Consider the following 11,610-nt stretch of genomic DNA (forward strand, 5'->3'; position numbering starts at 1 on the left):
ATATGAAGTATTGTCCAATTATGAAGTATTGTGCAATTATGCATGAATGAAGAATAACAAAGGAGGTAGAATCTAGTTTCACACCCTCTATGTCCACCAAGTATATATTACATGTAACTGAGACTGCAGTACTCCCAAAACTGACAATAATCTTTTTTTCATAAGTACTTCCTTACTACATGAACGACAAACCAATAGGAATCACAAAAGTAAGCCTAAATTGCACAGAAAGATACAAATAAATCATAATAAACATTAAAACAGAAAGCAAAATCCACTTGACAGTCTCCATTCCAATCAATCAAAACATTTAAAACAATATAGAATCAGGTGAGAAGAAAAACGAAATACCTTAGGGTTGTTCATACAGCAAAATACATTAGGGTTGTTCATATCAAAGAAAAACACAATACCTTAGGGCATGTCCTGCAAAACATTAAAATGCAAAACATTAAACGAATGCAAAACATTAAAATGCAAAACAGAATACCTTAGGCTATTGATCTTTTGTCGCTCTCTTTTAAAATGCAAAACATTAAACGGATACAACAAAGATCATTATAAATGATAAATCCATCATTGTCTTCTCATGGAGAAGCAGCGCCAAACAAACACATTCACTTAAAACTTTTATTGAGTCATTTCAAATTATGCTACTAATTACAGATGAAGTTGAAACTTCAAAAATGATGAAGTAATATACCTGCAATGGATAAAGAAGCATTTTTCCTCTCCTGATTTGGCTTCTTCTCCTCCCTTACATACATTACAAGGGTCACATTTTGCAATCTACGACACTCAACAAAAAAGAACACCAATTAAATTACCTATCTTCTTCATCAGCAGAACCAGAAATTGAATTCTTTCATACAGGAAAAATCAGAAATTAGGGATCTTCGATTTAGGGTTGTTCTAACAAGTAATTTTAGGGCTCAAAATTTAGGGCTCTTTAGTTTAGGATTCACAATCAAATAGATTTTAGGGTTCTTACCCTCGAGGGATTGGATTGTAGAGAAATAGGAACCAAATTTATAGAACTAGAAGGCGGAAGCTCTTCAGTTTAGGGTTCTTACCTTCACTGATCGAACAAATGCAGGAAGCTCGAAGGATCAATAGAAGGAAGATCGATGGGAGAAGCTCGAATGGAGGAATCTCGAAAGGAGGATGCTTGAATGGAGGAAGCTCGCAGGAGGACGCTTGAATGAATGACGCTCGAATGGAGGAAGCTCGAAGGAGGAAGATTGAAGGAGGAAGATCGAATGAAGGAAGCTCAAAGAGGAGATGCTCGAATGGAATGGATTTTAGGGTTCTGAGAGAACGAAGAAATGGGAGAACGAAGAAATGAGAGAAATGAGAGAACGAAGAAAAGATAGAGGAATTGGGTTGTAATTTGGCGACAGACAGACAAAATTTCGTCGCTAAACCCGAAAACGTTCTCTTATTAGCGATGGATTAGCAATTCGTCGTTAATTTCCCCAGATTTAGGCGGTTCTTTTGCCCGCTTATTTGTAGCTGAGGATTTAGCGATGGAAGTCAATCGCTAAGCCTGAAAAATTGGCGGCCTTTTTCACATCCATAGTTAGCGACGGAAAATCCGTCGCTAATTTTTAGTGGAATTCGCGAGATGTGCTCTTTCCGTCGCGAAATTCGTCGGTATTTAGCACATTTAGAGACGAAAATAATTCCGTCGCTAAAACGTTGTTTTCTAGTAGTGGTAATTATTATATTGATTCTATAAAAAATTGATATTTATCTTTAATAAATAAAAAGCTTATGATATTTAGAATATCACAGTTGAGAATACCCATAATGAAGGCTCTTAGTCTAACTCTTAATTAAAATAATTTTTAAAAAAATCTTATAGCTAAGAGCTTGGAGTTGAGGCTCTTATATTTAGTGTTTTAAGAGTTTGAGCCTCTAATAGAAGAGCTTGTTTCACTAAGAGGTTGTTTTGTCAGAAAAAAAATTCAACTAGGAGAACCAACTAAAACGGTGGCGTATTGTTCATAGGCCGAAATCTTCTATGCAACTCTATGACACATATGCCAAATGTCGTGATGCCGCAAGAGCGCGGTTGTTTGATTTTATTCCTTTAAAATCGTTATATTTCACAATTTACTAATCAATTTTTTTTTATATATCATAATTATAGTTATATTTTTATCTATCTACTGACATTAATTTTGCCTAAATTTTATAAATTTAAATAAATTATCTTTTGGATTTCATTATGTGAAATTAAACCATTCTACTGCTAATTGTTAAGATTTCAAGATTTTATTACATGAAAATTGACCTCAAATTTTATTTTAACTTTATGTATGACTATAGACAAATTACAAAGGTCAAACAAATCATTATAAACTGAGGGTCTGTTAAGCAATGATTAAAATTAGATGGAAGTAGATAAAAGTAAATTGAGATAAATTTTCAGCTTTTCCATCCAGGTCATTGCCGAAAGCCTTTTTTGAACAAAATTTCATATAGAGAAATTTTCATCTACCTTTTACAACTTGCATCTACTTCCATCTAATTTCTCTTAAATTTTCCATCTCCCAGTTTCTAGATGAAAAAAATTCCATCTACCTTAAATTTCATCTACCCTTATTTCATATAAAACATATTGAAATAAAACATACATTATATATTATATGTTGAACGGAGCCTGATTAGTATATTTGAAATAAAACGTATTGAAATATTAACAATTTAACACTATACTCCCTCCGTCCCCATTTAAAAATTTCGTTTGGTGTTTTCGAGACAATTTAAGAAATTGTGAAAAAGAAATTAAATAAGAGAGAGAAAAGTGAAAATTGTAATGATTAGAGGAGAGAGATAGATAGAAGAAAAAAAAAGAGTAATTTAATGAAGAGAGATGATGTGTAAAAGTGTGTTAGGATATGTAAAAGTGTATTGAGAAAGTAAATTTTGGGTTTTAAAAAATTCTAAAAATGGCAAATGGGACTTATATTTTGGGACGCCGGATTAGGAAAGTGTGATCTTTATAAGGGAACGGAGAGAGTATTATATATTATATGATAAATAGTATAAATAAAATAAAATAATCTAATTAATTTCATATAAATGGCTGCTACTTAAAAGATTGTATTTTATAATTTAATACATAAACCCAATATTAACATATTAACTTATTATTTTAAAATTCTAAAATCCTCTCTAAAAGAGAACCAATAAAATCGACAAATAGCCATTTAACTCTTTGCTATCCATTACAATTATAAAGTAAAAAAGACTGCAATCTAAAGGGTCAGTTCCTTAGACTCTACTTGTCCCAAGTTTTTTCTCAAATAGGCGGCGGAGGAGAAGAACTTGCAGCATGCTGACAAAAATGAGAGCTGTCGATTCGAATAGTGCTTTGAATATTGCCCTTTTGCCCATCGCAACATTTACTGTAATCATCATACAAGAAAAAAAATCACAAATCCTAGAGATACATCACATGCATATAACTTGAAATGAAATTCATTTCATAATGATCAAGAAAGTTTTACATATAGCTTGACGATCTGTCTGAGCCTCTAGCCAATGCTGTTCAAACTGGATGTTGTAAAGCGCTTCCTCCAATTTCCCTATCTGCTCCAAAACTGGTTTCAGGTGCTCTGCAAATTCACACAGACACAAGAATGAAGATCGGAGTTCTCAAAGTGAAAAGAATGTGAAAAGGACTTGCCGTCTTTCGCATGCTGCTCATAGTAAGTGAAATGACCAACGTGCACATCAAAATCGATGGTTTCATCGTAAGGAGAAATGTTGCTGAAACAGAATTTGTATACTCCTTTCTGATGAGCGACGAACTCGAATTTTTCATTTGTTTTGTCATGAAAGTCTTGGATTTGATCTCCATTAGGGCCACTGACCTGATACAGAGAAAGGGTTTATCAGAGAAAGCACAAGACAGACTTAAATGCAAAACTAATTTGACGGTGAAATATAGAGCTTACGACAAGGTTAACTCCATGTTTAGTTTCCCAAGACGAATGATGTTTGATGACAACGAATGAAGAATGTACGGTGTCCCATTCGTACTCCACCTTGTGCGAGAAACATTCGTCTCTGTCGATTACAAACCTAATCGCTATCGCCTGCTTTATTGTGGCCAAACAAGCAAGCAAAAGGATAATTGCGGCTCCATGTGAAGAAAATAACTGCATCTGTTGAATTCGCCAGTAAATAAGTAATTCAATCTCAGCAACAGATTCTGACAAAGCATAAACCCAGATACTAATTCTATTGAAACCACTGATTTTGCTCATTCATTTCTACAAATTTGCGTAAACAAGCTTGTCAAATGAATTTAAACCCTGAAAAAAAGAGAAATCGCAGAGATCCATAACTTCAACATGCTCCAAGGACCCATATTCTAGGATTGACCTATTAAAACAGAGAAAGTGGCCATGGAAAAGGGATCTGAAGAACACTAGTGCGAGCTCTAATAAGCAGATTAAGATAGAATTTATGTCCGCGAAAGCAGCAGATCAAAGATAAGGAATCATTTCGAGAATAGTGAGTTCAGTTAAGCATCTAGAACTTACCTTTGAATTGAATCTTAGGGTTTTTGCTACCGAAATAAATGGTAGTCTGAAATTATATTAGCAAACCGTCAATCTCCCGAAAGAGGGAGAGGGAGGAGAGAGATTCAACTAAAGACAGAAACAACGTTAACTTTGAAGGAGGGAAGAAGAGGAAAAGGAGGAGGTCGAAGGGCAACGAGGATCTGATAGTGCAATCTCGAGTCCACTGATTCAGATTAGCTGAAAATCAATTTGATAAAAGGTAATTTGACATATATTTTAGTATTATAAAAAATAGTATTTGTAATAGTATTAATTTTTTTATTATTACAAATAGGATAATGTGTTGGGTCAACACGACATGTACGTGATATAAGATGTACCCGATCGACTCGAAATATTTATCAACTCGTTCAATCCAAAATTAATTTTAAACCGAACTCGCCTGGCCCTTTTTCCAGATCTAGGTGAAACATATTTTTTTAAATAAAATTATCACAATTAGCTTATTTTAATGAATCAAATGTAAATAATAGACCATTAAATAGACTACGGCACATGAATACATGGTCTCTAGGAAAGTTTAACAATCTTACCGTAGCTAATCTGAGTGCTAAGGCTTCTGTTTGTAAAATCGTGAGGTTGGATCCCGATGCGTTATCGATGGAAATCAGGGATGCATAAGAATCCCTAATGACAAATCTCATAGCAGCATGATTGACGGACGTTGTCGTAGGCCATCCGGTCAAAGTAAACCTTAGCTTACTCTCCACAGGTGTAGAGCGGTAAGTAAGAGTCGGTCTCACAAGGAGCCTGCGAATCTGATCTTGTCTTTGCAAAAGAACTAACATTATAGAAAATAAAGAGAAAGAAGGGGGGAATATGATTGATTGGTTTGGAAAACTAATAAAATAAGCACTTTGTTCTCCTAGGCATCAACCTACGTAGTCATGGGTTTGATCATCGATTTCCTATTACAAATTAGGTTATATCTCTATACTATATGCTATGTTTGTCCTAATCAATGTACTAAGGTTGCTAAATAGGTCACTAGTCCTAATAGCGTCTATCTTACCAATCTAGCCATGAAACTATCAAGACTAAATCCTATGAAGCATTAAGTTCATGAATAATCAGGAAGGTGCACTGCCCTTGGCGCCAACACCTCATTAAAATCCCTATCCTACAAGTCCAACTAGTCCAAGTAGAGATTTGTGCCACTAAGTAGGCAAGGTTCTCCAACTAGGATAAACCAGGCCCTGGCTATATGAAGGAAACATGTAAACCTAGGTAGCTAAGCCAGATAAACATATTGCAATCAATTGCTAAACAATCAAGAGATTAAAACAACACAATAGCATATTACTGTTAGAATCAAAGGAGGAAAACTACAAACCCTTACCTCCGCATGCCTTAGCCCGGAGAACAAAGCAAAGGAGATTAATCCTATTCATTCTAACAACGCTATTCTATTCTTCTATAAAATTGTGATGTCCAAGGAGGAGGCAAAGCTCCTCTATTTATAAGAAAACAAAAACCTAATTTAATGTTTGTGAAAACTCTGGCCCGAAATTATACAAATCCTAAGCATTTAAGCCCATTTAAGCCCATAAATAAAAGTCTCTCGCGGCGGATGGCAGAAGGAAGGCGCGATCGCGTCTTATGTCGGCGTGGTCGCGTCTCTTGCAGGGGCATAGGCGCAGCGCGTCTTCATGGGCGCGACGCGTAGAGCGCTATGCGCGGACGCGCCTTCATGGGCGCGATCACGCCGATGTCTATTCCGCCCTTCTTCACTTCTCTTCTTGGCCCGCGCTCGATTTCCGCCTTCCGCGTCTCTTTCGTGTGTACTTAATCCTCATATTAACTTGGAAGCTCCACGATGCCGGGATCACGGTCATATACTCCATTTGTGGCCTCTTTCGCCTATAATTGATGTTAAAATCCACTCCTTATGATGTTCGATATGCCGCCAATCATACCCCCACACTTGAACCATTGCTTGTCCTCGAGTCATATGCATCTAACTCTTGGCGGCCCCAGGTAGTACGGAAGCACGATCGGAGTGGTAGTAGATCAACCTTTTGCTCGTAGTACCTAGGATCATACAATAAAGGGCGTAGATTCCGACTCTAAAAAATTTCTAAAAATGAAGCTACTAAATAAGACTCAAAACTAACGCTAACAACATTGGCATCAATCACTCCCCCACACTTGAAGTATGTTGTCCTACACAAGTGATGCAAAAGCTCTCACACCACTGAAAGCAAACTAAACCAAGTCTCAACTCTAATTAATCGAATAGTATTCTTTTAATGCCCCTTTTTGTCCTACCCACACAATTTATTACATACCCAATTATTATTTCCTTTAGGTAAAACCTGTCCATTTTATGGTCCAGGCTACTATGAGACTCTTTGCTTAATAGGCCTTAGAGGATCGATCCCTTGGTTCTATTTCAACTTTGGGTATCGCATGCTTTTCCGGATTTCTCTTACTTAGAGCTCACTACCTTTATATTTTCTTTATAATTTTTTATTTTCCATTGTAATGAAGAAGGACGGGGACAGAACTCTCGAATCAACTGGTAAAAATTAGAGAAGAGCGGGTCGTCATGCAAAACTTGGTTTTGGACCTAGTGCATCCTAATCATAAACTACATGCTCAAATCAAAGTCCTAAAGTTGATCAATCCTATAATCATGTATCTAGTTGCATTATTAACATTGAGGGCATAATAAAGAGACTTAAAATCAAAACACCATTGCAGGAATTACAAAGAAACAAGTAGGTAGAAGTTATGATAGCCGACACTTAGAAAAATTTAAAAATACATAAAAATCAAACTAGCTAAATAGATGAGATATCTTCCTACCCCCACACTTAGCTACAAAATGTCCTCATCGTAAAATAAAGACAAAGGTAAAAAGAAGGGTGAAAATAGAGAATTTACCTCATAAACGGTTTGCCTACCGGTCAGCGCCTTTCTTTAACATCGTTGGCTCGACGTATTTCGCTCTCAATCTGGTTCGGGCTCCTCGTGGCCCTTCTTTTCCTTGGATCCTTTCTTCACTTGGTATGGTTCACTCACTAGCTTTTTCCTGGTTGCTCGGTCCAGCCAAACTCCTTTCCTTCTCATTGGTCCCGAGTGTGATTCCTTCTTCCCGTTTCCCGGCTCGAACTGCCATTCTCTCTCATCTCGTTGCATCCCCGGATAGAGCTCTCCAAAAGGTAATAACGGTGGGAGAGTATACCGAACCAGCGCAGACAACGGAGTGCGGATGCGCTCAGGAGGGCGTGGGGGCGCACCTTGATCCAGAAGGGCCGCCGCCAAGGCGCGGTCGCGCGCAGGTCCTCAGAAGCAGGGACACGATCGCGCCAGGAGTGGGCGCAGTCGTGCCCGTCTCCAGAAACGAAGGCGCGGGCGTGCTCACTGCAGGTGCGATCACGCAGCTTTTTTGCAGTGGTTCCACCGTCTTCTTTCACGGCTGATGGGGGGATTTCTTCATCCTCGCTCGGGTCCGTCTCGTCCGGGTTGTTCACCTCAGTATCCTCTTCCTCCATAGGCTCCTCATTCGAGCTTCCCTCGGTACTTCCGGGCGTAGAGTTGGTGCTTGCAGCCCTCCTTTCTTCCCACTTGGCCATTGAGTCCATCATTCGTTTAACTTGGTCGTTCATGAACCTAGTGGTGTTCTGCGACTCCTTAACAACCATCCTTGTGGTTTCCTCGAGTGCTCTAGTGGTGCTCTCGAGGCGCCCTATCAGGACCTGCATCAGGGTCCTTATGGAGGTCTCCGGGTCGGGGTAGGGCGTCCATGATTGCGTCGGGTAGGGTGGCTGCATGAAATAGTGGTATCTTCTTTGCTCGGCCTCCCGTGCGATGGCCTCTGTAGCCTTCTTCGCAGCTTCTACCTCCTCCACTCTCTTAGCCCGCTCCTCGGTTCTTCTTCTTTCCGCATTCTCTTCAAACTCCTTCATATTCGCCTCTAGCTCCTCCATTTCTCGTCTTACCTCCTCAATCCACTTCAACCTGGCATCATGACTGGTGGTACTCATCAGTAACAACGTTCATGACCGTATAAACGGCCCGCACCAAAGCTAGTTAATTTGCAAAGTCACAAGAGAGTTAGACTCCCCGGCAACGGTGCCAATTTGACAGACGCTGTCATAGGCAATCCGGTCAAAGTAAACCTTAGTTTACTCTCCACAGGTGTAGAGCGGTATGTAAGAGTCGATCCCACAGGGAGCCTGCGAATCTGATCTTGTCTTTGCAAAAGAACTAACTTTAGAAATTAAAGAGAAAGAAGGGGGGAATATGATTGATTGGTTTGGAAAACTAATAAAAACAAGCACTTTGTTCTCCTAGGCATCAACCTACGTAGTTATGGGTTTGATCATCGATTTCCTATTACAAATTGGGTTCTATCTCTATATTATATGCTATGTTTGTCCTAATCCATGTACTAAGGTTGCTAAATAGGTCAACTAGTCTTAATAGCGTCTATCCTACCAATCTAGCCATGAAACTAAAAGACTAGATCCTAGGAAGCATTAAGTTCATGAATAAATAGGAAGGTGCACTGCCCTTGGCGCCAACACCTCATTATCTCCCTATCCTACAAGTCCAACTAGTCCAAGTAGAGATTTGTGCCACTAAGTAGGCAAGGTTCTCCAACTAGGATAAACCAGGCCCTGGCTATATGAAGGAAACATGTAAACCTAGGTAGCTAGGCCAGATAAACATATTGCAATCAATTGCTAAACAATCAAGAGATTAAAACAACACAATAGCATATTACTGTTAGAATCAAAGGAGGAAAACTACAAACCCTTACCTCCGCATGCCTTAGCCCGGAGAACAAAGCAAAGGAGATTACTCCATATTCATTCTAACAACGTTATTCTATTCTTCTATAAAATTGTGATGTCTAAGGAGGAGGCAAAGCTCCTCCATTTATAAGAAAGCACGACCTAATTTAATGTTTGTGGAAATCCTGGCCCGAAATTATACACATCCTAAGCATTTAAGCCCATAAATAAAAGTCTCTCGCGGCGGTTGGCAAAAGGGAAGGCGCGATCATGTCTTATGTCGGCGCGATCGCGTCTCTTGCAGGGGCATAGGCGTGAGCGCGTCTTCATGGGCGCGATCACGCAGAGCGCTATGTGCGGGCGCGCCTTCATGGGCACGATCGGGCCGCTGGCTATTCTGCCCTTCTTCACTTCTCTTCTTGGCCCGCGCTCGATTTCCGCCTTCCGTGCATCTTCCGTGTGTACGTAATCCTCATATTAACTTGGAAGCTCCACAATGTCGGGATCACGGCCATATACTCCATTTGTGGCCTCTTTCACCTATAATTGATGCTAAAATCCACTCCTTATGATGTTCGATATGCCGCCAATCAATTACCCCGATTATCAACCGCATCATCAAAATTAAACTTTCAATGTTTGGATGAGGTTTAGTCCAATGAATATTATTGACTTTCCTATTTCTTTTTTCTTTTTTCTTCCCAAAGAAGCACCCAGAGAGATAGCACCGCCCATCTCTATTAAGATATTTTGTTTTGTTCCAGTTTTGTCTAAGATTGGTGATGAAGGATGTTAAATCCTGAATTTTAGTATCATTACTTGTTTGGAAAATACGTTGGTTCTTTAGCATCCAAACTGCCCACCACGTCGTAGCAAGAGTGATACCTTGCTCTAAAGAGAGTTTGTTAAAAACTTTCAAAAGAATAGCTTTCAAGGGTGTGTTATCCGTTTGTATAGTGTTTATAATCTGGGTAATGTATTGATCTTGTCTATGAATATGATTTAGAGTAAATGGAATTTGAAGAAAAGATGAACCACATCCTCCAAGAAGCTTTGGCAATTTTCATTATTTAGTTGTATCGGAATATATTTCTTTGATAGTTTCAATTTTGTAGGTAATCCATCGTGTGCTAGTTTCCAAATCAAATTTTTAACTTTCGGGTACGTGTTAAGTTTCCAAATCCATGAGAAATAGTCCATTTGGGGAGAGTTATAATTTGTTAATAGTTCATATGCCGATTTTGTAGAGAAGTTTCCATTTCTGTTCGGAAATCATATAAGTTTATCTGGTATATTGTTTGAAGGTAAAGTAATAGCGGATATCAAATCAACTCCGGGTTTGCTGAATTGTTTTGTAAGATTATCCATATTCCACTTTCGATTTGTTATTAAATAGTTTACTTTGTTTTTATTATCGGTATCAATATTGGAAGAGCAAATTGTTCCACTTTAACTCCTGGAACCCAATTATCCTTCCAGATACAGATGGACTTTCCATCGCCAAGACACCAGATAAGGCCTTTGGAAAAGTCAGTTCGAAGTTTAATTAGCTTGGACCATTGCCAGGATTTTTTTCCCCTTCATAATCAAGAAGGACATTCCCCTCTAGGTATTTTTCCTTAATAATATTGGCCCAGATGTTCCTTGGTTCTGCAAGGATCTTAATAATTTCATTTGTAGTGCTTTATTCATCATTTTTGCTTTCCTGATATTAAGCCCACCCTTGGCATTTGATGTACAGAGTTTGTCCCATCCAATGAAAGAGGAGTACCTGTTCCCTTTGTTCCAATAGAAAATTCAGTTAGTATTATCAAGTTTATCATGGATGGATGTAGGAACATGAAGCTTTGCATGATATAATTTGATTTAGCAGATAGATTTGCTCTAATGAGTGTGTCCCTTCTTTCTTGAGATAATGGCGAGGCTTTCCATTTTGTTAGTTGACTTTTAGTTGATAGGACTATTTCTTTAAATGTATCTGTATTAACTTTCCCATTTATGATCGGACAACTGAGATACTTATCTAGGGAGGATGTTATCGGGATATTAAGTATTTGAATAGTTACTTTTATTTGGTTTGAGGTTTTGGAAGTTGTTTGAAACACTAATTTATGGAAGTTAACACATTGTCAGAAATTTCACAGTAATTCTCAATAATTGTCCTTAGAGTCTGACAAGCTGATTGTTTAGTTTTTGCGAAAACAATAATATCATCTGCAAAAGAAAGGAAAGGAATGATTATTTTATTTTTAATAATAGGAAAACCAATG

This window comes from Phyllobates terribilis, unplaced genomic scaffold (assembly GCF_046119375.1).
Source record: "Phyllobates terribilis strain yellow unplaced genomic scaffold, ASM4611937v1 Scaffold_3620__1_contigs__length_73867, whole genome shotgun sequence".
Taxonomy (NCBI): Eukaryota; Metazoa; Chordata; class Amphibia; order Anura; family Dendrobatidae; genus Phyllobates; species Phyllobates terribilis.